Genomic DNA, 23,106 nt, shown 5'->3' with positions numbered 1-23,106 from the left:
CTGACATATATACACTAACAAATGTAAAGTAGATAGCTATTGGGAAGCAGCTGCATAGCACAGGGAGATCAGCTCGGTGCTTTGTGACCACCTAGAGGGGTGGGATAGGGAGGGTGGGAGGGAGACACAAGAGGGAGCGGATATGGGGATATATGTATACATATAGCTGATTCATTTTGTTATACAGCAGAAACTAACACAACATTGTAAAACAATTATACTCCAATAAACATGTTTTTTAAAAAAATGCAGGGACTGCCCCTGTAGTTACCGGACAAAGAATTCCAAAGGAAAGATCAGGCTGTGTTCATAAATTAAAAGATATACATTTGTACAAATAGTAATAGATCTATTGGTGAACCTCCAGGAAGGAAAAAAAAAAGGAGGAAAACGCTAAAGGACAACTTCAATTTCTATGTGAAAAGCTGGCAGCAGCCCTAATTAACAAAACAGGAAGCCTCACGCTACGGAACTGCTCTCACATGCTTTGTCAAATAAGATCAACTTCACCTTTTAAAAGCTCCAACCAAGCTAAAGTAAGTTATTAAACAGTAATACATGTGAAATCCAAGGCTCTTAATGATAGAGAGGCCAGAAAAACAAGTGTGATTGCTTCATTCATTAACAAGTGAGTTGAAAAGTAAACATCTTCTGATCATTATAACAATTAAGTCATATAAATACATTTGATGCAGTGTCAAATAATACAATGCATATGGCGATATCCCATAAACTACAGACCTGTATATGATTAGGCTAGATGTCAGTGACCAAGGTATGACAACATACATGATTTCAATTTTCAATTAGGGACTTGGTTACCGGTACACTTTCTGACAAAAGCTTTCACTGAAAATGCACAGTGTGATCAGCATTGTGCTTTGGGGTCTGAAGGAGAAAGTTACAGCATCATCCATGTACACTGGGCCTTTAAGCACATAGGGAAATGAAAATAGTGCACACAGAAATAATGTGACACACATGGGAGGATTATAAGCCAGTGCTGAATTTTGTATGTCAGAAAAAGAAAAGTTTAAAAACGTTGAGGTAAGTGTCAAAAGCAAGAGAGAACAAGGGAATTTGCAGTTTGGATGGAAATTTGAAGAGTTACCAGAGCAGGTGTGGACAAGGAGGTCAACTCTGAATGGTGGAAAATCACCATGAACTAAGCACTTCCTTCTAAATGGTAGCCTCTGCCTTCTCCAAAACTTTAATCAGAACTGAGCACCAAAGAGATATGAAAGAATTTCAGTTTAGCTCATTCCTTCTTCCTTAGCCCAATGTCTTCAAGATTAGTGGAGAAGAGAAGACAATTATGAAAACCAAGGAGGCAACATGGCGGAGGCAACATGGTAGGTCCGAAAAACCAACAGCTTTGGCTCCTTAGGAATGAAGGCAAATCCTAGCTCCAGAACTTTCTTACTTCTGCAACATACAAGTTATTTAGCATTTCTAAACCTCAGTTTTTTTCCATAGATGGCGGTGATAAAACTCCATTCATAGGGTTTTGGAAAGTGAAATTCTTACCATAAGGTTTAACTCCTTTCTCTTCACACCACTTCTCAAAGTCTAGAAAAGGAAGACCAGAGTGTTTGCTCTGAGATAGTATGAATGGCTTCTTGGATTTCTGTAACGATCCATGAAATCAGTTTTCTTTCCTTCTAAGCTACACTTGCAAGCTAAATATTTTGTGATTTATCCATATTTTATCATCTAATTAAATGGCAGGAAAAAAGGGGAAGCCTCAGATGAAGCACTTTGCCATCCTTATTAGAATTCCTCTGTCCTCATTTATGAGACACTGTGCTAAAAATCTTACACCAGGGGTTGGTCTGCCTAGAATCATTCCTATGGGAAATGCTAGTCCTCATTCAGAAGATACTTCTCATTTCCTTGGCTGCCAGTTTCTTTTAATTGCATTCAACTATACACTTTCTTTTAGTTTTCATCCTTTTTTTAGCACTGTTTTGTTTATGTGTGTGTAATGAGTGTACACAGGTATGTGCAGTTAATTTGGTGTTTTTCAAGTTATAAATCTACAATGAAGTTTCAATTGTCATCTTCCCCAGGAAGTCTCCCATCTCATTCTTTTTTTTTTAATTGAAGTATAGTTGATTTATAATGTCATGTTAGGTTCAGGTATACAGCACAGTGATTCAGAGATAGATAGATAGATAGATAGATAGATAGATAGATAGATAGATAGATAGATATGTAGATAGATAGATATTCTTTTTCAGATTCTTTTCCCTTATAGGTTATTATAAAATATTGAGTATAGTTCCCTGTGCTATATAATAGGTCATTGTTGGTCATCTATTTTATGTATAGTAGTGTGTATAGGTTAATCCTCAACTCCTAATTTATCCCTCCCCCCACCCCCGTCTTTCCCCTTTGGTTCCCATCTCATTCTTTACTAGTTCATCTGTCACTACTTCAAGGGCTCCCCTCACCCACCCCTCTACTCCAATCAGGTTAGATGTCTCTTTCATTTCATAATATCTTGAACACATCTTTAGTATTGTGCTTCCCATAGCATATCTGTTTTTATATTCTTTCCTACACCAGGCTGTGAGTTCTCTGATGGCAGGAACCATCTGATTCCGCTATGTATCCTGGGTTTAGTTCCCGGGCACGTAACCAGGCACTCAGTAGGTAAGAACACAAGATATTTATCTCGAAGCAACAAAAATGTCAACTTCTCCTGTACTATTTAAATAGTAAATATTATTCCACATATCCAAAGGGAAAGGTTTCATTCATTCTTGCTTCCATGCTTCTCCAAGTCACTCTGGAATATAAGATTCCCTGTCCTGGCTCTTTACAAATGTAAGCAGTTCTCCAATCCCATGCCCGACAGACCATCTTAGTAATTCTCTCTTGGATTCAATTCTTTCAAGTTCTTCTCTACTTAGGCCAGTAAGTACACATTTACTCTATGCTCACATGTAAACCATGCTGACTTATTTCTCCCTCTAAAGTCTAGGTCTAAAGAGAAAAACAAATCCAAAATTCTGCAGCATTAAAAAAAGGAAGCCTAGGTATTAGTCAAAGTACAATTCTAATGCATTAGGCCCAAGCATCCTATTTGATTAAGGAAGTGTTCTCCCTCTGGGCAAAATCCATCTGCATCAGGGCTCCTGGGCAGTAACTATTCAGCATTTTATTGCATCAGCTAAACCGTGACAAAGGCAAAATCTTCTTACCCTCTAAATCATAAAACCTCCTACTTTATACATCAGCCTCACTTTTTTAGAGTGCCCACTGGGATAATTATAGTGGTTCTTTCACTCCTGTCTGCTTTATTTAGATAATAAGCCCCAAAGGCCAGGAATATCTTTCCAGTTTCTATCTATATCATTGAATACAATATATGTGAACAACATTTGTGAAATAATAATGCCAGGTTTTAACATCTTCCAGTAACAAATCCTTTTGAACAGTCCAGGGACCATATTAGAGTCAAGTTCTGTTTATTTCCTTCTTGAGATTTCTACATAGATTCCAACCCAAGAAATTATAGGCCATTAGTGTCCATTTAGAATTTTTTCTTCTCGAACATTTTTAGCAGCGTATTATTGGTATGCTTCGTGTTATTGGTACGCTTAATTCTATATTTAAATCATACATATGGTTTCCTCTAGATCCAATGCCAAGAATTTCATTAAAATTTTTTTCTAAGGAACACTCATTAATGAGTGTTCTTAGTGCTGACACTTTGTCAGGCACTTTTTAAAGTGCTTTAGGGCTTCCCTGGTGGTGCAGTGGTCTTCCCTGGTGGTGCAGTGGTTAAGAATCCATCTGCCAATGCAGGGAACATGGGTTGGAGCCCTGGTCCGGGAAGATCCCACATGCCGCGGAGCAACTAAGCCTGTGCGCCACAACTACTGAGCCTGCGCTCTAGAGCCCACGAGCCGTAACTACTGAGCCCACGTGCCACAACTACTGAAGCCCTCGTGCCTAGAGCCTGTGCTGCAGAACAAAAGAAGCCACTGCAATGAGAAGCCCATGAGGCACAAGCAAGAGTAGCTCCCACTCGCCACAACTAGAGGAAGCCCGCACGCAGCAACGAAGACCCAACGCAGCCCCAAAAAATAAATAAATAAATAAATAAAATATATTAAACAAAAATAAAGTGCTTCACATACAAAAAATTGAAAAATATTTTAAAACTTGTTCCACGTCACACAGCTAAGAAGATGCAAATCTGGGATTTGAACACAGATTGACTCCGGAGTCCATGGTCTTTACCACTGCAACCCACACAGTTTATGCTCCACTGAGTGAAGAAGAACTCCAATTTTGAAAAATGGAGTTGAATCATAAAATTCCTGACAAAAGCTATTACACTCAATTTATTATTTTCAGTCTTAGATTTCTGTATCAGTGTTAATGCTTTTTATTACTAATCTCATATTTATTACTCTCTCATACTTCATAATTTCATGATATACTAAATTCTGTACCAATATACAGAATTTTCTTATGTCTAGTTTTTGCTAAAATATAAATACCTTTAAAATATAAGAATGTTCCTGGAAAATCTGTTTAGGAGAAGTAAAAATTATTTATGAATTAAATCTCCGTAATAACCGCTTGGTAAAAACTCCACCAGCATCAGTGCCCACCTATGCACACACAAACTCGGGGAAGCTTTGCTTTTCCATGTTACCTCTTCACTTCCTTCCTACATTTCTAAAGGCTATGAAAAAAGGACAGACTTATTCTTCTACTGAAGAATTCTGCTTGTAACATTTTCTGCATGTTACATTCAACCATCCAGCAACTATTTGTTGATTGCATTGTTCATGGCACTTGAAATACATCAGTCAACAAACAAAATATCTGCCACGTGGCGCTGACACCATAGACCAGAAGACAGACAATAAACAATTGCTGTGATAAATAAGGGACTTTTATAGTAGGTTAGAAGGTGTTATGTGCTGTGGGATAAAGAAAAAAATAGTGCTGGGTTAGTTGATAGAAAGTGCTCGGGAATGGAAGTGGAGGTAACCGTGACATTGCATAGGGTGGTCTGAGTAGGTACCATGGAGAAAAGCCCATCAGAAGAAAAGACTTGCCTAAGAGAGGCCATCAGCCTTGCAGCTCTACGAGGGAAGTTTATCCTGGTGAGTTGAGGATACCTCTTTCCCTTAAAACTGATTGTAAAAACGAACTCTTGTGAGTAGGAGCACAAGAGAAAACTTTGGCGGTTCGTTGAGAGTGAGAACTTGAGCTGTAAAGGACCAGATAGATCATTTAACAGCCCAAGACAGTCTTCATCTCTCCTTTACAGGTGGGTTCTGACTTAGAAGCATTTCTGAGATAAGAAAGAAAAATTCACAAGGCTTTCGTCTGAACAAAGAGAGAGGTCACCCACTTGGAACTGGGAGAGCAAGAAGACCACCAGCAAGCAGGCTCCTGAAATGATGGCATCTCTTATTGGAATAAAGTTAAAAAGAAGAGGGAACAAGTTGAACTTCACCAAAGGTTACAGCCAGGTATAAAGATAGTGAGTTTCAGAAGCCAGCTTCAAAATCTGCAGTCCCCACAAGAGTGGAAAGAGGAGTCTCTGGGGTAGAGAGAGAGACCTATCTTCCTCATGCAGACATAAATGGGGCAAATCTTGATCTGCATCTAGGAAAACCTCTGGAAGCTGATTTTTCAAATGCCCGAGCTTTAGCCAAATGCTGGCATCAAACTGGCTCAGAGGTGGGTAAGCAGATTCTGATTCTAGAAACTATGCCCAGAAGACACCACCGACTACATAATAATGCCCGGTGATCCGAGAAAGGACGCCTGGAAGGAGAAACCGAGCAATAAGTGCTCTGAGGATTGAATACAATTTCATGAACCTCTGTGATTTCCCAAATTGCAAATTTCTAATTTTTTTTATTCTCATTTACTTCTCAACTCAAATATTACTTCCTCAAAGAAGGCTTCACAAATCCCCTACTACATCAAGTTGCCTGGCTTTAGAATCTCATAGGACTCCTATAATTGTAATTAAATAATTGATCATACAACAGTGATTTATAGCATGACTCTCCCTCTAAGTTTCATAAGAGCAAGAATCAGGTTTGCTGGTCTCATTCCCCATTGTTTCCCCAGTACCTAGCCCAGTGCCTGGATAAATGAAACACGCAATAAATGTTCAAATAAATGAATGAGGACAACCCTGAAAACAGAGCCTCGGGAGTGATTATAGCATAAAATGCAGTCACTTATTTTAGTGCAATGGAGCACAGGCATATGAAGAAGAAAGAAGAAAAAATCAGAGGTTTGACTAACCACTTGATAAGAGGAGATAATGAAATACCCAGGGTCTACAGAAACAAAGGTAATGTGATTTCAACAAGTTAAAACAGCTATACCTCATGGTTTACAGAGGGACAACATAAACATTTATCTGAAGAACATCAAGTTTTTCCCCAAAATTAAATTTTAAGAATTAAATTTAAATGTATTATCCATAATACCTAAAAATTATCCGTAATATAGGCATTAACTTAGTAATCTGAGGAAGGGTTTGTGAGCACGGACCCTGAGCTCAAACTGCTAGGGTGGTGTCCCAGCTACATCACTTACTATATATGGGCAACTAGCTTAATTTCAATTTCCTCACCCACAAAATTGGGTTAGTAACCACAAACTGAACCTTAGAGGTGTAAGAACGTAATTATATATGTAAAGTGCCTATATTAGTACCGGCCATATGGTAATTAAGTGGTGTATACATTAATTATTATCGTTATTAAATACTTTTAGTATTTATAATTTATTTAGTATTTAGTATAATAATGTGGACTATACAGGCTACTATGTTACTTTTTAGACACTTTGCAATGAATTAAATGCTTATTTGCCTTAAAAAAAATCCCTGGTACCCAGAAATTCTTTCTCCAGTTAATCTGCTTTTGATAACCCTTTTGAACAGTCTCTAACTTTATATGTATATATATATATATATATATATAATTTGAATTTTATTTTATTTATTTTTTTATACAGCAGGTTCTTATTAGTTATCCATTTTATACATATTAGTGTATATATGTCAATCCCAGTCTCCCAATTCATCACACCACCACCACCACCCCTGCCACATTCCCCCCTGAGTGTCTAATTATATTTATTTACAGGAGTTTTAAAACAGTAAATTACTTCAAATTCTTTGTAGAAGTAGACAAGGGAAAAGTTATAATCTTTTAGGTAGTATGCATTGAGTGCTATTTATCATGCTTATAATTACCAAATCTGTTACAATTACATCTTTGAAATTAGGCTGAAGGTCACCTAATTTTAAAATAAAGTGATTTTCAAAGTTAAATTAATAAGAGTTAATTCAGCCCAGGTACCAGTTATTAAAGAAAAAACAATTAACCTACACAAATCTGTCAAATATACTTCATAATAATCAAATTATTTCTAATATTTGCATGACATATCATATGAATTGTCTTACTCTGAAGTAGGAGTGAGTAAAGAAGCACAACATTTAGCACACAGTAAGCACTCAATGAATGTTGACTGAATGCATGAAGGTGTGAACTGATGAGATTTCATATGTGACTGCTAATGTTTGTCTTTGTATTACATAGCATTACACCCTCTGAAAGCAATAATAATCTCACACAGGCATCACAAGGAGCTCACAGAATGACTGACATGATTCATCACCTACTAAGCATGTTACCCACAGCTGTACCACAGGCACTTGGCATGTAAGGAAAAACATGGAACAACTGACACAAGAAAAAAATGTTTTAAATTTATTTTATCATAGTATAGCTGATTTACAATGTTGTATTAATTTCTACTGTACCGAAAAGTGATTCAGCTATACATATATACATTTTTTTCATCTTCTTTTCCATTGTGGTTTATCACAGGATATTGAATATAGTTCCCTGTGCTCTACAGTGGGACCTTGTTGTTTATCCATCCTAAATATAATAGTTTGCATCTGCTAATCTCAAACTCCTAATCCATCCCTCCCCCAATAGATGAATGGATAAAGAAGATGTGGTACATATGTACAATGGAATATGACCCAGCCATAAAAAAGAATGAAATAATGCCATTTGCAGCAACATGGATGGAACTAGAGATTATCATACTAAGTGAAGTAAGACAGGAAGAGAAAGATAAATACTATATGATATCACTTATACTATGTGCAATCTAAAGCATGACACAAGTGAACTTATCTATGACAGAGAAACAGACTCACAAAGAAAAAGTAATTTTTCCAATCTTCTTCCATTGCTATCTCGGATTTCTTTTTCTACCAGTTGAAAATGTCATAGATTAAATGGCAATCAGAAGCTGTACATTTCCTAGGCCCAACTGGATCCATCATATTGATTTTCTCGTCTAAATATTTTTCATCGACGTAGGACAGCTAATGTTTGTCTATGTATTACATAGCATTGCACTCTCTGAAAGTAATAATAATCTCATATGGGCATCAAAAGAAATAATGTACTGTTTAAACTACATTGGATATGAAAATACCACAAGTTCTGTTTACTATGCATAGGTGCACAATATAGGAAACAAGTGGCTTTTATCGCTATCCTCATCCTACGGAAAAGTGCTGTTACAGGGTGGATGGGGAAGAGGGAATCGGGCAGGACTAGGGTGGCAGTTCTGGAACTACTCTGTGCCCCAGTTATGATGAGATTACCAGGATCAACCTTTTCTAACACCTGTTGTTTACCGTGGGTCACAATCTGGTCACCAGATGCATGACTTCTGCCTCATGTCTACATCCTTGCTGAGATCCCGGTTTATTGAGGGTAGGGAACTTGACTTGTTAGTGCCACCCCTTCCAGGGATTAAATGTTTTGTTTCTTTTTGGGTTTTTCTGGCATTTTCTACCTTTCCTAACCCTGCCAATCTCACTGCATGTCTTAAACCCAAGCCTGCTGGTTAGATCCACACTGAGAGACACCCTAGACGTGAAATAATACCCAGCTGGGATGGATGGATGGATTTTGAAATCTGGCCAGGTTTTAATATTTCCAAACAAAAGAGTATAGGGGATAAAGATAACTCTGTATGCTTTCCTGTTTCATACACATGGTCATAGTCATACTACAGACCACAGATTCCTCAGTACTCTGCCCTCCCTCCTGTGGGGACACCTACTGATGACTTGCTGTTGGACTTCTGTTATTGACATACAATTCTTAATTTGCTACCACCTTTTCTGAATTACTTGGTCCACTCATTGGGCTCAATTTATTAATGAATTTGCTCTTCTCTAATAACATTTGCCAGACAATGATCAGTGATAACATGACATAGAAAAAGATACATGATAATTGTTTTCAAGTAGTAGTATAATTTTTCAGGTATCATGGCACAGAATTACCTTTGAAAATTTACTCAGTGTAGTTTCCTATAAACTCTAACAATAAAGGAGCATATTTCTTGTTCTATTTTCTCCTCCTAAAGTTAAGAGTAAAGGATTGTAAGGAAAATAAGTTTTCTAGGGCTCTGAAGTCACTGTTTTGTGAATAATTCTTGACTGAATTCACTGATACTGAAAAGTCTGAAAGTTAATAAGCTCCTAAAAGCGAGTTGCATACTCCCTATTCATGCCTGATTTTGTTTCTATTTAAGTACCTGTCTGTTTCCCTCCAGAATCTCAAATACAGATATGGGACGGAGGAGAAAGAGAGCTGAAGAATAATTCGAACTTGATCCCCAAATGATCAAACACAAACTTTAGCAGCTGTTGCAACTGGGAATGTACAGAAGAGTGACTAAAATATATTAAAATAAAAATTGGCTTTTTAATAGGGATATTACTCTGCTTATGAGAAAGTGATATGAAAAAGGAAAGACCTACTTGAAAAGAAAGACATAGCATAGCATCTAGATATAGCAAATGGTTCACACACTTCCTAGGATTCTTTTTATTTCAGACATCATTAAAACAAGAATGTTTCACTTATGGTTTCACCAATCTTAATTTGAAAGAAAATGCAGTGCATTTCGATTGCTTGACACAGAAAAATTTACAAATCTTTATAGAGAATAAGAATTATTAGCATGTGAACTGTTGGACCATAAAACAGCACTGTCTGAAAGGTGGTAGGAAATCTAAAAGTTGTAACATGATGCCAAAGTCAAAGCCCAATTCAAGTGCAGACAAAATCTAAAACAATGCACTAAGTCAATTCTCAGTGCCAGTTTTCACTTACCCAATGTCGAACTGCTTTCCATGTAGGACAGAACAGGTCAGGGGGTGAGTATCAGTAGAATATACTCACAAAGGCTTTCCTGGAGAAGATACTTGAGTTCCATCTTAAGGCAAAGAAAACTGGGAAGAGCTAGCTCTCTTTGTTTTTCAAAAATGTCATTTTCGATTTACAAGTCCACTAAGAACTAAATGCCAGCTTAAGGCACCATATTTCCATGATTTTAAAAAGTGTACTTACCTGCCTAAATAAGAACATCACCCTGAAGATAATCTTTTATATTTAAGTCTTGAATTATCTTATGTTTGTTATTATTCATATCAAAAATATTTCACAGGACTTCTGATTAATATAACTTAGAATTTTTCATCTCGAGACATATATGAGTCTTTTGGGTTTTTTTTTCACAAAATTCCTAGCTCTGCTTGTCTTACCAATACTTGCATCTGTCATAAAAGTTTTAAAAATTATAAATGTATCATCTTAGAACAGCAAAGAACAGTAACAGTATCTTACTTAATGCTTAAGTAATAGCCTTAATGCTTTTTTTGTGATTTTCTAAACATGTTAAACATACCTCTTAAATTATTTTCTTCTACATATTCAAATTTAAACATTTAGTGGGTATCTAATCATGCTACACAACAAATACTAAGAATATGAAGACAAAAAGACAAAGCAGTGCATAGTCTGGTTTGGGGACCAAAATAGATGAACCTAGTACATGAAACAAGCTCTACTATAGGTACATTAACAAACCAGAAGGAAGGTTCCAAAAGAGAAATTAACTCTTGCTGGGAGTTACAGAATATTATGAAAGGTGGAAACATTTCAACTGGGTACAACAGGAACAGAAGGTAGGGAAATATATTCTTGAAAAGGCTCAAATCTTCTTGGGTGCAAGAAGGATATGGCATTTCAAAGGACAGGATTAACGTGAGGATGAGGAAAAGTTGAGGAGAGAGGAGACTGATCGGCCATTTGTGACCTTAAATCTCCATTTGTTCTGTGTATATTGAAATTTTCTGAGTAGGAAATAAAAATTGAACTTTGGAAACAGAATTTGGCAGGACTTGGAGGAACTCCCACTCCTCGACTCACATCTTTGCCTTTTTCCTCTTCGATTCTGAGGCCACTCCATCCACCTTTCTCAGATCTCAGCCCTCCCACTCCCAGAGGGATTGTGACCCATCACTGGTCTCCTCTCTCTTCTCCCTTCAACTCTGTCTTTGCCATTAACACTTACTGGTAAGAATTTCAGTATCAAGTGTTAATTAAATTCCAGAAGAATCACTTTCAAAAATATTATGGAAACAAAGTAGGAGGTCCCAGGGGCATTTCCCCCTAAACACAGCATGCTATATTGAAAGGAGGCAGTTATGAGAAAAACAAAGTGAGATACTGTATAATTGCTCACACCTCTACCGTTTGTCCCTCTCATGATTTTACAGTGATTGGCGTCATCTTAGCTGGCGGGCTAGGGGAAGCGACCGTAACAACTCCAAATATGGAAGACGATGCCTATTTGATGAACTTTGTTTTTCTTTCTAGATGCATTCAAGCTGAACAGCTAAACTGGTTGTATGTTTTAAAGGTTTGCTGAATTAAATATATATATTTTTTATTTTAGCTCAATAAATGGTATATTCTGTCACAGTCTAAAGAGCTGTAATTCTCTTGTTCTCTTCAACACCGCCCCCCACCACGGTACATTCTTACCCAAAGCAGTAGCATACCTGAGTAGGAGGCAAATACATAAAACCAACAGGAAACCTTTCAAATGGGGGACTGTAGACTCAATGGGCCGAAGTCCCCCCATTGTCTCTCCTGTCAACACGATCCAAAGCTATGATTTTAATTCATTCTTGCTCTCACTTATAATGGATTAAAGTTGCCCTTTCCAAGCTTTCATTAAATCTGTGGTGGAAACCCTACTTACGATTTCTCACACACACACGCGCGCGCGCGCACGCATGCACATAACAACTGCAAACAAACAAACCCGTAAGACTGAAAAAGACTAACTTATAATTCTCAAATGTTGCTTAAAGGAAGTGAAAACATACGCAGGACCATTGCCATCTTTGTATCTCTTATGCATGATGAAATTTAATGAAGACTTTCTGGGTGCTAATATTAAAATAACCTTTCTAACACTTTTACTTCTAGAATTTCAGGATGGAAAAGTAGATCTTTTTGAATAAATAGCACTAGATACAATTGAAAAAAAAGTTTTTTATTTTGTCATCAGTCAGAAAAGAAAAACGTTTTTAAAAGCACTGTCAGCAATACCTTTTTCTCATCTTTTAGTTTGAGTACTATGCAGTCAAATACAGGAAAATGCTATTTTCAATATGCAGAACCTAGATTCTTCAGTGCTGTCAGCATTTATATTCATTCTAAATTTATAAACACGAGACGAATATTAAGATAAAATGGTGGAAATAATTTACACAGGATCGATCTGTGTTAGCTACACAAAATATTACATAATTATAAGTATTATGATGGATAATCATGAACATTTAACCAGTCACTGGGTGCCATGGTCATGGAAAGCACTCAGTCATTGACAAGGAGAAGCAACTAGAGCAAAGCACTCAGTAGCTCCAATCTGGGGTTGAGGACGATTTGTCACTGACCCTTTAATTATGGTGGAAAATAGCAGAGCTGCTGTGCATAGTACTTGAGAGTTTATCTCTAGCAACTTCCAAATTCAAGTAGCCTCCACCCCACAGACCACACTCTCTTTAAAATCAGCCTCTAAGGTCACTAATAATTCCTAGACAGTGTCTATCCACGTAGACACTGGAGACAGCTTTCGAACACCCCAAGAAAGGCCAGAGCAGACCAATAGATCATCTGGGGAAAATACTAAACCAATTCAGATCAATGATTGAAAATAATAAAGGTAATTTAGAAACTAGTGCAAGAACATTCTATATTTTACCACTGATGACATTCCTCGATTCTAGGTATTATGTAATAAAATGAGGACATAACCAGGCATTACATGTGCACTATGAAATAATTTTTCATGAATATTTTCTTTATGTATGCAGTCCAATGTTGTTATAAGCAATTCTATTTGGCCAATATTTTTCATTCTTCAAAGTTTTAGGTAATCAAGAGCTTTTAAATTCTGGAATTTTGGGTTCAATCTAGTGATCCAGTAATAGATTTAGAAATTACTCAAATTGTAATTATACTGGATTATGCTTATGGTCTGTGTAGAATAAACATTTCCTTATGCACTTTACTGAAATATAATAATATTCATAATTTACTGATTATATGACACATATATTTTTATACAATAAAATTCATCAACTGCACACAGTGATAATGTCTTCCAAAGAAGCTGTATCATTATGCATTTCTACCACTGATGGATGATATTTCTAGTTGCCTTGCATCCTTGCCAGCATTTGTTATTCTGTTTTCACTTTAGCTATCCTAGTAGGAATGAAAGGATGTATCATTGTGATTTTCATTTGTGTTTCACTGATTACTAATGATGTTGAGCATCTATTCATGTGCTTATTTGCTATTTCTTTATCTTCCATGGTAAAGTATCTACTCAAATAACCTACGCATTAAAAAAATCAGGTTATCTTTGTCTATGTTTTACAAATATATTCTCCCTGTCTGTGACTTGTCTTTTAATTTTCTAAGTAGTGTACTGTGATACAATATATTCACAAATGTATCGTAAACAATATATTTTAATTTTTAAGAGTCCAATTTATTAATTTTTTTCCTTTTATGACTTGTGCTTTTTGCCTCACTCAAAGTCACAAAGATAATCTCCTGCTTTTACCCTACATTTTATGATTTATAGGTCTATATGCAGTTCATAGGTCTATCATCCAGTTTGAATCAATTTCTGTGTAGGATGTGAGGTGATGGTTGAGGTTTATTTTTTACCTCTGTAGATATCTAATTGTTCTAACATCATTTGTTGAAGAAACTAGCATTTCTGTATTGAATTATTTTGGCTCCTTTGTCAAAAGTCAATTCATCATATTTGCAGACTTTCTTTTTTTTCATTGATCAATAAAAATATCCTTACTTGAACACCACAGTGTCTTGACTACTGTAGTACATGATGTACCCCTGTAGTACATGATGTACCCCTGGAGTATATGACGTACCCCTGGAGTACATAACATACCCCTGTAGTAGTACCTGATGTACCCCTGGAGTACCTGATGTACCCCTGGAGTAACCGATGTACCCCTGTAGTACATGCTGTACCCCTGTAGTACATAATGTACCCCTGTAGTACTTGACATACCCCTGTAGTACATGATGTACACCTATAGTATATCATGTACCCCTGTAGTATACGATGTACCCCTGTAGTATATAATGTACTCCTGTAGCATCTAGTAAGGCATGAAATCAAGTAATACAAGTTCTGCAACTATATTTTACTAAAAGTTTGTCTTGGCTAGTATTTTTTTTTGCCATTTCACGTACATTGTTTAATCAACTGGTCAATCTACTAAAATGTTTTATGGGATTTTCACTGGGCTTACATTGAAACTACAGAACACTTTGGAGATAATGAAAGTTTAACAATACTGAGTTTTCTAATCTATGAACGGGGATGTTGCTCCACTTATTTTGTTTTTTAAATTTCTCTCAATTGTATTTTGAACTTTTCAGTCTACAGATTCTGAATATATTGTGTTAAATTTATTCCTAAATATTTAATATTCTTATGCTACTATAAATTACATTTTTAAAATTTCAATTTCCAATTGTTTGTTGTTAGTATAGAAAGATACAATTGATTTTTTTGTGTCCTGCAAACTTGCAGAACTCATCTATTAGTTCTAAAGCTTTCTTGGCACATTTTAAAACGTTTTCTTAAAAGACTATCTCTTCATCTCTGATTAAGACAGTTTTACTTCTTCATTTTTAATGTACATGCCTTTTTTTTTTTTTTTTGCTTTATTTATTGTACTGCCAGGGACCTCAAGTAAAACGTTAAATAAAAGTTGTGAGAGTAAACAGCTTTGCCTTGTTTCTGATTTAACAATGAAAAATAATTGTTAAATCTGATGTCCTTTATCAGGCTGAAGAATTTCCCTTTTATTTGCAGCAAGTTTTGTTATGGATTCTGTTAAATAATTTTTTGCATTTACCGAGATAATCATATGAGTTATATTTTTACAACTGTTAATATGATGAATTTCATTGACTTCTGAATGTTAAATAAACCTCATCCTTGGAATGAAGCTCAGTTGTCCTATATTATCTGTCTTTCCTAATATTAACTTGTTTATTCTCTGCTTTCTGGTCAGTCTGGCTAAAGATTTGCCAGTTTCACTAATATTTTTAAAAACCTGCCTTTTTGTGTTTGTTTGTTTTCTATTTCACTGAGTTCTTGATTTATCCTCCTTGATTTATGCTTGCTTCTGCTCGCTTTGGGTTTAATTGTCTCATATTTCTATAGTCTCATTAGGCAGTAGCTTAGTCCATTAATTTGATACTTCTTTTCTAATATAAGGACTTAATACAGAAACAATTCCTTCTAATTATTGCTTAGTTGCATCTCACCCATTTTAATCTGAAATGATTTCATTCTCAGTCAGTTCAAAATATTTTCTAATTCCCCTTGTGATTTCATCTTTGAAATATGGATTATTTATAAGTGTTGTTTGATCTCCAAATATTTACCAAATTTTAAGATAGTCTTACTAAGATCCAGTTTAATTCCTTTGCGTTCAGAGACCATCTTTTGCAAGACTTCAATCCTCTTTAATTTCTTGAGACTTGTTTTATAGCCCAGCATATGATCTCTCCCAGTGAATGTTCTGGGTGTATATTCTCTGCTGCTGTGTGAAATATTCAAGCAGGTCATGTACTATGGTAGTTTTGTTCTGGTTTTCTACACCTTACCCACCTCCTCCACCTGTTTCATCAGTTACAGACAGCAGAGTGTTGAAATATCCGACTATGGTTGTGCACTTGTCTATTTCTCCTTTAGGTTCCATTAAACTTTGCTTCTTGTGATGCAAGCTTCTGTTATCAGGTGCAGACACATTTAGGACCCTTGATGAACTGACCTCTTAATCACTGTGAAATGTCCCTATTTCCCCTGGTAATATTGATATTTCTCGTTCTAAAATCTCCTTGTTTGACAGTAATAAAGCCATCTTAGCCTTCTTTTGATTAGTGCCAGCATGGTATGCTGATTTCCATCTTTTCACTCACAGGATTGTGTTTTCTCCACCCCTCTACCAATGCACCTGCACCCCATCCATAGGCTTTCTGCACGTCAGTGAATGAAACACCAGACACTCGATCAGTGAGGACAGAAACGTGGGAAATACTGCAATCCCTCTTTATCTGTCAAGCACATCCTACTGATTCTTCAGAAAATATCACAAATTCATCTGCTTTTCTCCATACCCTCGGCATGAAACAAAAAGAGTTCAAAATCCTCACTACTTTAGAGCTTCTGACTTACCTCCTCAGCTGCCACTCCTGCCCATTTAGCAAGGGTGATCTCAGCATACACGACATCACTACCCTGTTTTAAATCCTACAATTTCTCCCACCGCACTTAAAACAATACCCAAGCTCTTACCACGACCTAGAAGTCCCCATATGATGGGTGCCCTGACTCCCTCTCTGAAGCCATCTCTCCCTGTGGACCACCCAGCTTTGGTTTCATCTGCTCTTTCTGTTTCTTGAGTCTATGAAACTCTTTTCCATTTAGGACCTCAGCTGTTGTCTCTGACTGGAATAAATTCACCTCACCTTTCTATTGTTAGCATTGAAACTGAGACCTCATAGAGCAAAAGAGCTATCTCTTCATTAACACATTCTTTCAACAAATATTTGTTCAGTGCCTATTAGATGCCAGCCACTGAGCTCCATGCCAAGAACAAAACAGTAAGTCTAAAGACATTTGGTCATTGCTCTTAAGGAGCTTACCATTCAGTGAAGATGACAGACTTCATTCAGTGAAAGTGCAAAGACTGAAAGAAGTCCCGTAAAGAAAGTGAGCTCAGCTCTAGGAAACCCCTAGTAAAACTGAAATAGACTGAATTTATAAATAAGGTCTCTTTGAGGAAGGGTTCTTTGACCATGATCTGAAGGAGAAATAGTGTTATACAGCATATTGTGAATTCAGTAGAGATAAAAAACATATTAATTGAAATTTCAGCTCATATACATGTACCATTAACAAATATATTATGATAATTTTGATTAGACACATCATGATTAGTAATTAGTTATAACAACTCTCAATTTGGCACAATCTTGTCATACATCTAAAAGCAAAATTATGGGTTTATCATTTCAAATGGAGAGGAACGATATTTTGTGCACAGTGAGATAGAAGAACTAAAAAAGAGTAAATAGAATGCTTTTTAACAAACTTCTGATTCCTAATTTGTGAAGTTAGCAAAATCAAGCTTATTTACATGACTGGAGAGATTAATTTAGTAAGCAGAAGTACTTCCTTTTCCAAAAGCACATTTTTTAGGCCTCATCCAAATTTCTCAACCCAATTCAACTCTTCTTCTGACCTGAACTTAAAGCTAGAGGCATAACAGACAAATGTAAGAGACAGAAACATTAGAATATTTCAGATTTGTTTCTGGGGCTGTCGCCTCAAATGGCCTGGGTTCGAGGTAAAGCTAGTACTTTCACAGAGGTATGACGTCATTGGATATATTCCATCACGTTGACTGAAAAGTAAGATCTTACATTCAAGTCCCATGTTTCCTTCTGTCCTCTCCGCTGTGTCTCCTCATTTACACAGTCCTTTCTGCTTACTTATACTTACTCAAAGCCTACTCAGATTTTAAAGTTGACCTTAAAACTAAACTCTTCTTCCACAACTTCTGCCATTTTTTTTTTTTTTTTTTTTTTTTTGCGGTACGCGGGCCTCTCACTGTTGTGGCCTCTCCCGTTGCGGAGCACAGGCTCCGGACGCGCAGGCTCAGTGGCCATGGCTCACGGGCCCAGCCACTCCGCGGCACATGGGATCCTCCCGGACCGGGGCACGAACCCGTATCCCCTGCATCGGCAGGCGGACTCTCAACCACTGCGCCACCAGGGAGGCCCACTTCTGCCATTTTTATAAAAGTTTCTCTGCCTGCAAATTCTGGTAATCTAAGCTTGAGAATATTTAGTTGTATGTTACCCCCGCCTTCCAGTGTAACTGTTTTAAAGGTGTATTATTTTCCATCCTGGGTCAGTTAACCCTTGCTGTCTAATAAACCACCCCCAGATCCAATGTGTGAATACAGCCACCATTTATGTAGCTCAAAATTCTGTTCTGGGTCAGGTTCAATTGATCTCAGCTAGGTCAGCTCACGCATCTGAGATCAGTTTGAGTGTCAGCTGGGCCTGCTGGGCCTACACGTCCTCACTCAGGGGTCTGGCAGCATGTGTTTCTAATCATCTAACAAGCTTTCCTGTGCTGCTTCCCACGGACACCAGGTACAAAAAGCATCAAGAGGGCAAGCTGCACCATGCAAGCACTTTTCAAGACTGTTTGCATCACTTTTGCTAATGTCCCATTGACCAAAGCAAACTACGTTTAGATGGGAACATCTGTAACTTCACCATCAATCCCAGGAGCGAGAAATGTGTGGTCATATTTGTAACTGACCACATCCTCAGATTAAAACAACAACAAGCATTTCCTTTGAATCCCCACATCAGTTCCACTCACGTAAGAAAGGCTCTCAAAATGCATTTCCAACTGAACACTTAACTGAATGAATAGATGGGTGAAAGCTCCCCACTTCAGTTCATTTCATATCTCAGCCTCTGTGACAATTTAAGTATCAATTGACATTTCATGTTTAATGCCATTTGTATACAAGATGATCCAAAGAAATGGGGTAGGACTTCCCTGGTGGCGCAGTGGTTAAGAATCCACCTGCCAATGCAGGGGACACAGGTTCAAGCCCTGGTCTGGAAAGATCCCATATGCCTCAGAGCAACTAAGCCCATGCGCCCCAACTACTGAGCACATGCACCTAGAGCCCATGTTCCACAACAAGAGAAGCTACTGCAATGAGAAGCCCACGCACTGCGACAAAGAGTAGCCCCACTCACCACAACTAGAGAAAGCCCGTGCACAGCCAAAAATAAATAAATTTAAAAAAAGAAAGAAAGAAATGGGGTAACAAGTTCTTGATTGGGTAACATGAAACCTGAGAAATACCAAGGATTTCCTGGCCTAATTTGCTTGTTGCAGAAGCATCTCCCTGTTACTGTATGTAGCATATGAGTCCACCAGCTCTAATGATGACTGAAAGTTTCTTGACCTCAGTTTGCAAAAGAGTTTATTAAAAAAAAAAAAAAAAAAAAAAAAAAGGTCCCAGCCTGAGTTTAGAGATTGTGTCTTCACAGCCTCAAGTCAAACAGGTGAGCTTCAAACTGCATTCAATAGAGGGGCCAGTTCTATAGGAATATTAGATGCAGGACTGAGCAGAAGTTTTCTGTCTCCTTAGGGAGAGTGGGAAGAGTTTGAAACTACAGTCACTAATACCATTTCTCACTTTCAGACCCACCTCTGTCTTAGCATTCTTAAGATAAAAATCCAGACTTTTAAATAGAAGCAATATATTCCTTTGAGTTTTGACTTTATCTAAATTATAGGAAATACGGCAGTAGCAGTAGTATTTGGAATACTAGAGGTACTCCAAATTTTTCGGAAAAATCAGTGAAGAAAGCCCCATAAGGAACTTTACAAGTTCAATAGTGTTTACATTTGGCTTTGAACAAGTATTAAATCTGACTGCAAATTAGTATATTATTTAATGCAACAGATGTATGAAGACTCTAATACTATTGAAAACAAATTGGTTCAAGAACCTCTTTATACTTTGTAGACCAAATGGCTACAGGATGATACAATAATGCACTAAACAGTTAATTCCTCAAAAAACAGTTGACTGGGCAATAAACAATTATCCAAATAGGGGCGAATTTCTTATGGGTGAGAATGTCCAGAGTAGAAGCATAATTCTTACATGGTGGGCTTTAAAGTCATCTGAAGAACAAGCAGGAACATCAAACTAAATGGCAAAAATGTATCAAATAAGAAAGTTGCTTTTTATCCTGCTCTGCTGCCCATAGCACCATCCACTGCCGGAGAAAAAGAATAAGGATCACTGCTAGGTCCTCAGCATTGAACTCAGAGCTCTGCACAATAAAATTAATAAACACTACTGAATACATAATTCAATAGTTCAAAAAGCCAAGCGGCCTCATTAAATGGTCACTTAAGCTTGTTTTAGTGGGACTTGGATTCATGGGTTTATATGTTAGTTGAAAATTCAGATGATTGGGACTGAAATGGGATGTTCTAGAGTTTGGCATGGCTCTGGTAAAGGAAGGAAAGGTAAGGAGGCAGTGTCTGGAAGAAATAAGGTCCTTTTGCTAAGGAATGTAGCCAACTCCAGGTCTGGACATCAAAGCTTACATACTAAACCTGAGAATGTAAGAAAAGTAAAAATGACCCATATCCTGCTTGAAGTCATCAAGAATCAAATATACTAGATTTCTGGTGCAAGATGTATTTGAAAGGAGACAATCAGCAACGTCACAGAACTGAAATGCTATGGCATTAGAAAAAGTGTGAACTGCACTGAACTTTTAAATTAAAAATCCTACCAATAATTTATCATATTCAGGCATTTAAAGTATGCATATTAAATATATGCCATGAATCATTTGTGACATTTTTATAATGTAGAAATATAAGACTATTGGTTCGTTTCCATTGCTACTTTGGGCACAAATTGATGTATCAGAATATATGCTTTCTATTTATCACATAAGAAGCACCAAAATAAACCATAAATGTCAATCCACCTATAATCTCTATTAACACAATGTGACTCGCCTATTACTATACAGAAGCCAGCTTGTCCGCACATCCCATTCTTGGGTCCTTTGGCTGCCCACTGGCATAGAGGGAGCTTATATATGCACCAGGTAACCCCATTCTTTTAACTACTGCTTATTGGGTTTAAATGAATAACTGATCAAGGTGGACCAATCAGATCCACTCCAGAAATGGAATCTGGTCCACAGAGATGAACTCAGCTCTGGACAGCTGCTCTGGAAAATCTGTGTAAAGTATACTTTGGGGGCCAGTGCGCTGGCCACGGGCAAGTGTGGAAGGAGCAGGTCTGAAGGTAGAAAGATGACAATGAAGTAGATTTAAAGAAAGAACAAAGAAAGATGAGAGGCCATGAGACCCACAAAGACTGTCAGCTCAAGAAAGTAACGGCTGCCTGTAGGCCAGGCTGAACTCATACAGCAAACCTACATAAAATACTCCTCATGTGTCACCCCAGTAAATCCCCTCTATCTAAGCTAGCTAGAAAGGGATTCTGCTCCTTATAACAAAACGATCCTATGACATCTAATCTCCTCTTTGCTCATGGAAGAGGTCAGGTCAATGGCTAATTCAAAGAATAACATCCACTCTATTTCAGATTGATTTCTATATTAACATTTGAGGGTCAGGCTTTTCATCTGTTTTGCTTACTGATGCATCCTTGGTATCCAGAGAAGGGCTGGGCACACAGTGCATATCTAATAAATGCTTCTTGAATAAATGAGTCACAGAATGTGTTAGTACATGAAATAAAAAAATAAGACTTTCACAATCAATTACAACAGCGACTAGTTATAGGACCCCGGGTGTATACTTGATTATTTTTACCCAGCTTTCATTTCCTAAATATTTATTGAGTGCCTATTATTTGTCAGGAACTCTGGCTGGGAGCAAGAACACCACGATGAATAGATCACAGACCGTTCTCTCTAGGAGCTCATGATGAAAGGGTCAACAGTCAAGTGTGCATTCTTTGCAGGACAAGATGATAAGTAGGACAGAAGTTGAATAAATAAAATGTTAAATGAACCTAGAGCAGGGAGCTACTTATTTCTTAGAATAAGACTATGCAAATAAACTGTTTCCCCTATGTAGTGATCTATGAGTCATTCTACAGGTCACGAAGGTACCTATCAGGACATTAAAAGGGTCATTTATTAGATGTAAATGGTCTAAAATTAGTAGAAGAGCTTCAAAAATATCTTTCTTGCTCATGTATTAAAAATTTCCTTTAAAACAACTTACTATAAGCACTTTCACAGTTTATATAGCACTGAGACTCTGTGTGCAACTGATGGGGACAAAATAGTCTTTTTTTTTTTTTAATTGGGGTATAGTTGCTTTACAATGTTGTGTTAGTTTCTTCTGTACAACGAAGTGAATCAGCTATATGTATCACACTGAAGATCAATGATTTCTTTTACAATATACATGAAGAAGGTATAGCTAGGTGCTGAGTCCTGACTTCGGACTTAGGCAAAACTGCGTTTTGACTCCACCCCCATGAATTCCTATGTCATCTACCTTAGTAAGTCAGGACCAAGTTTTCATCTACACCGGAAGAACTATCTACTTGGTATCTAGACACATAGTTCATAGAGGCAAACTTATGCTTCTTATAAATTACCTGTCTTTCCTGATCACATATAATATGATCAGAAAAGGACCTATATTTCACTCCAGTTCCCAATTTATATTAAGGAACATAAATAAATTTAATTTACTTCACCAGAACTGCTAAATTTATACAATCTTTATTATTCCTTGCTTAACATTTCTCTGACACCAATGACAGGGAACTCCGAATCTTCTGAATAATCCAACAAGGGTTTAATATGTAACAAAAATAAAATATTAAATGTCAATATTTACCATTTACTCTGAATGTACATGTTCAATCAATGAAAGAAACAGAAATCATCACGTGCTAAATGAAAGGAGACATGTAACAGTAAGTGCGATGTCAAACCCATTGAAAATGCTTACCTTTCGAAATTCTTTAAATTA

This window comes from Mesoplodon bidens, assembly GCF_964165515.1.
Source record: "Mesoplodon bidens genome assembly, chromosome: 13".
Classification (NCBI taxonomy): Eukaryota; Metazoa; Chordata; class Mammalia; order Artiodactyla; family Ziphiidae; genus Mesoplodon; species Mesoplodon bidens.
The sequence above is the reverse complement of the archived record's forward strand: the minus strand, read 5'-3'. Positions refer to the sequence as shown.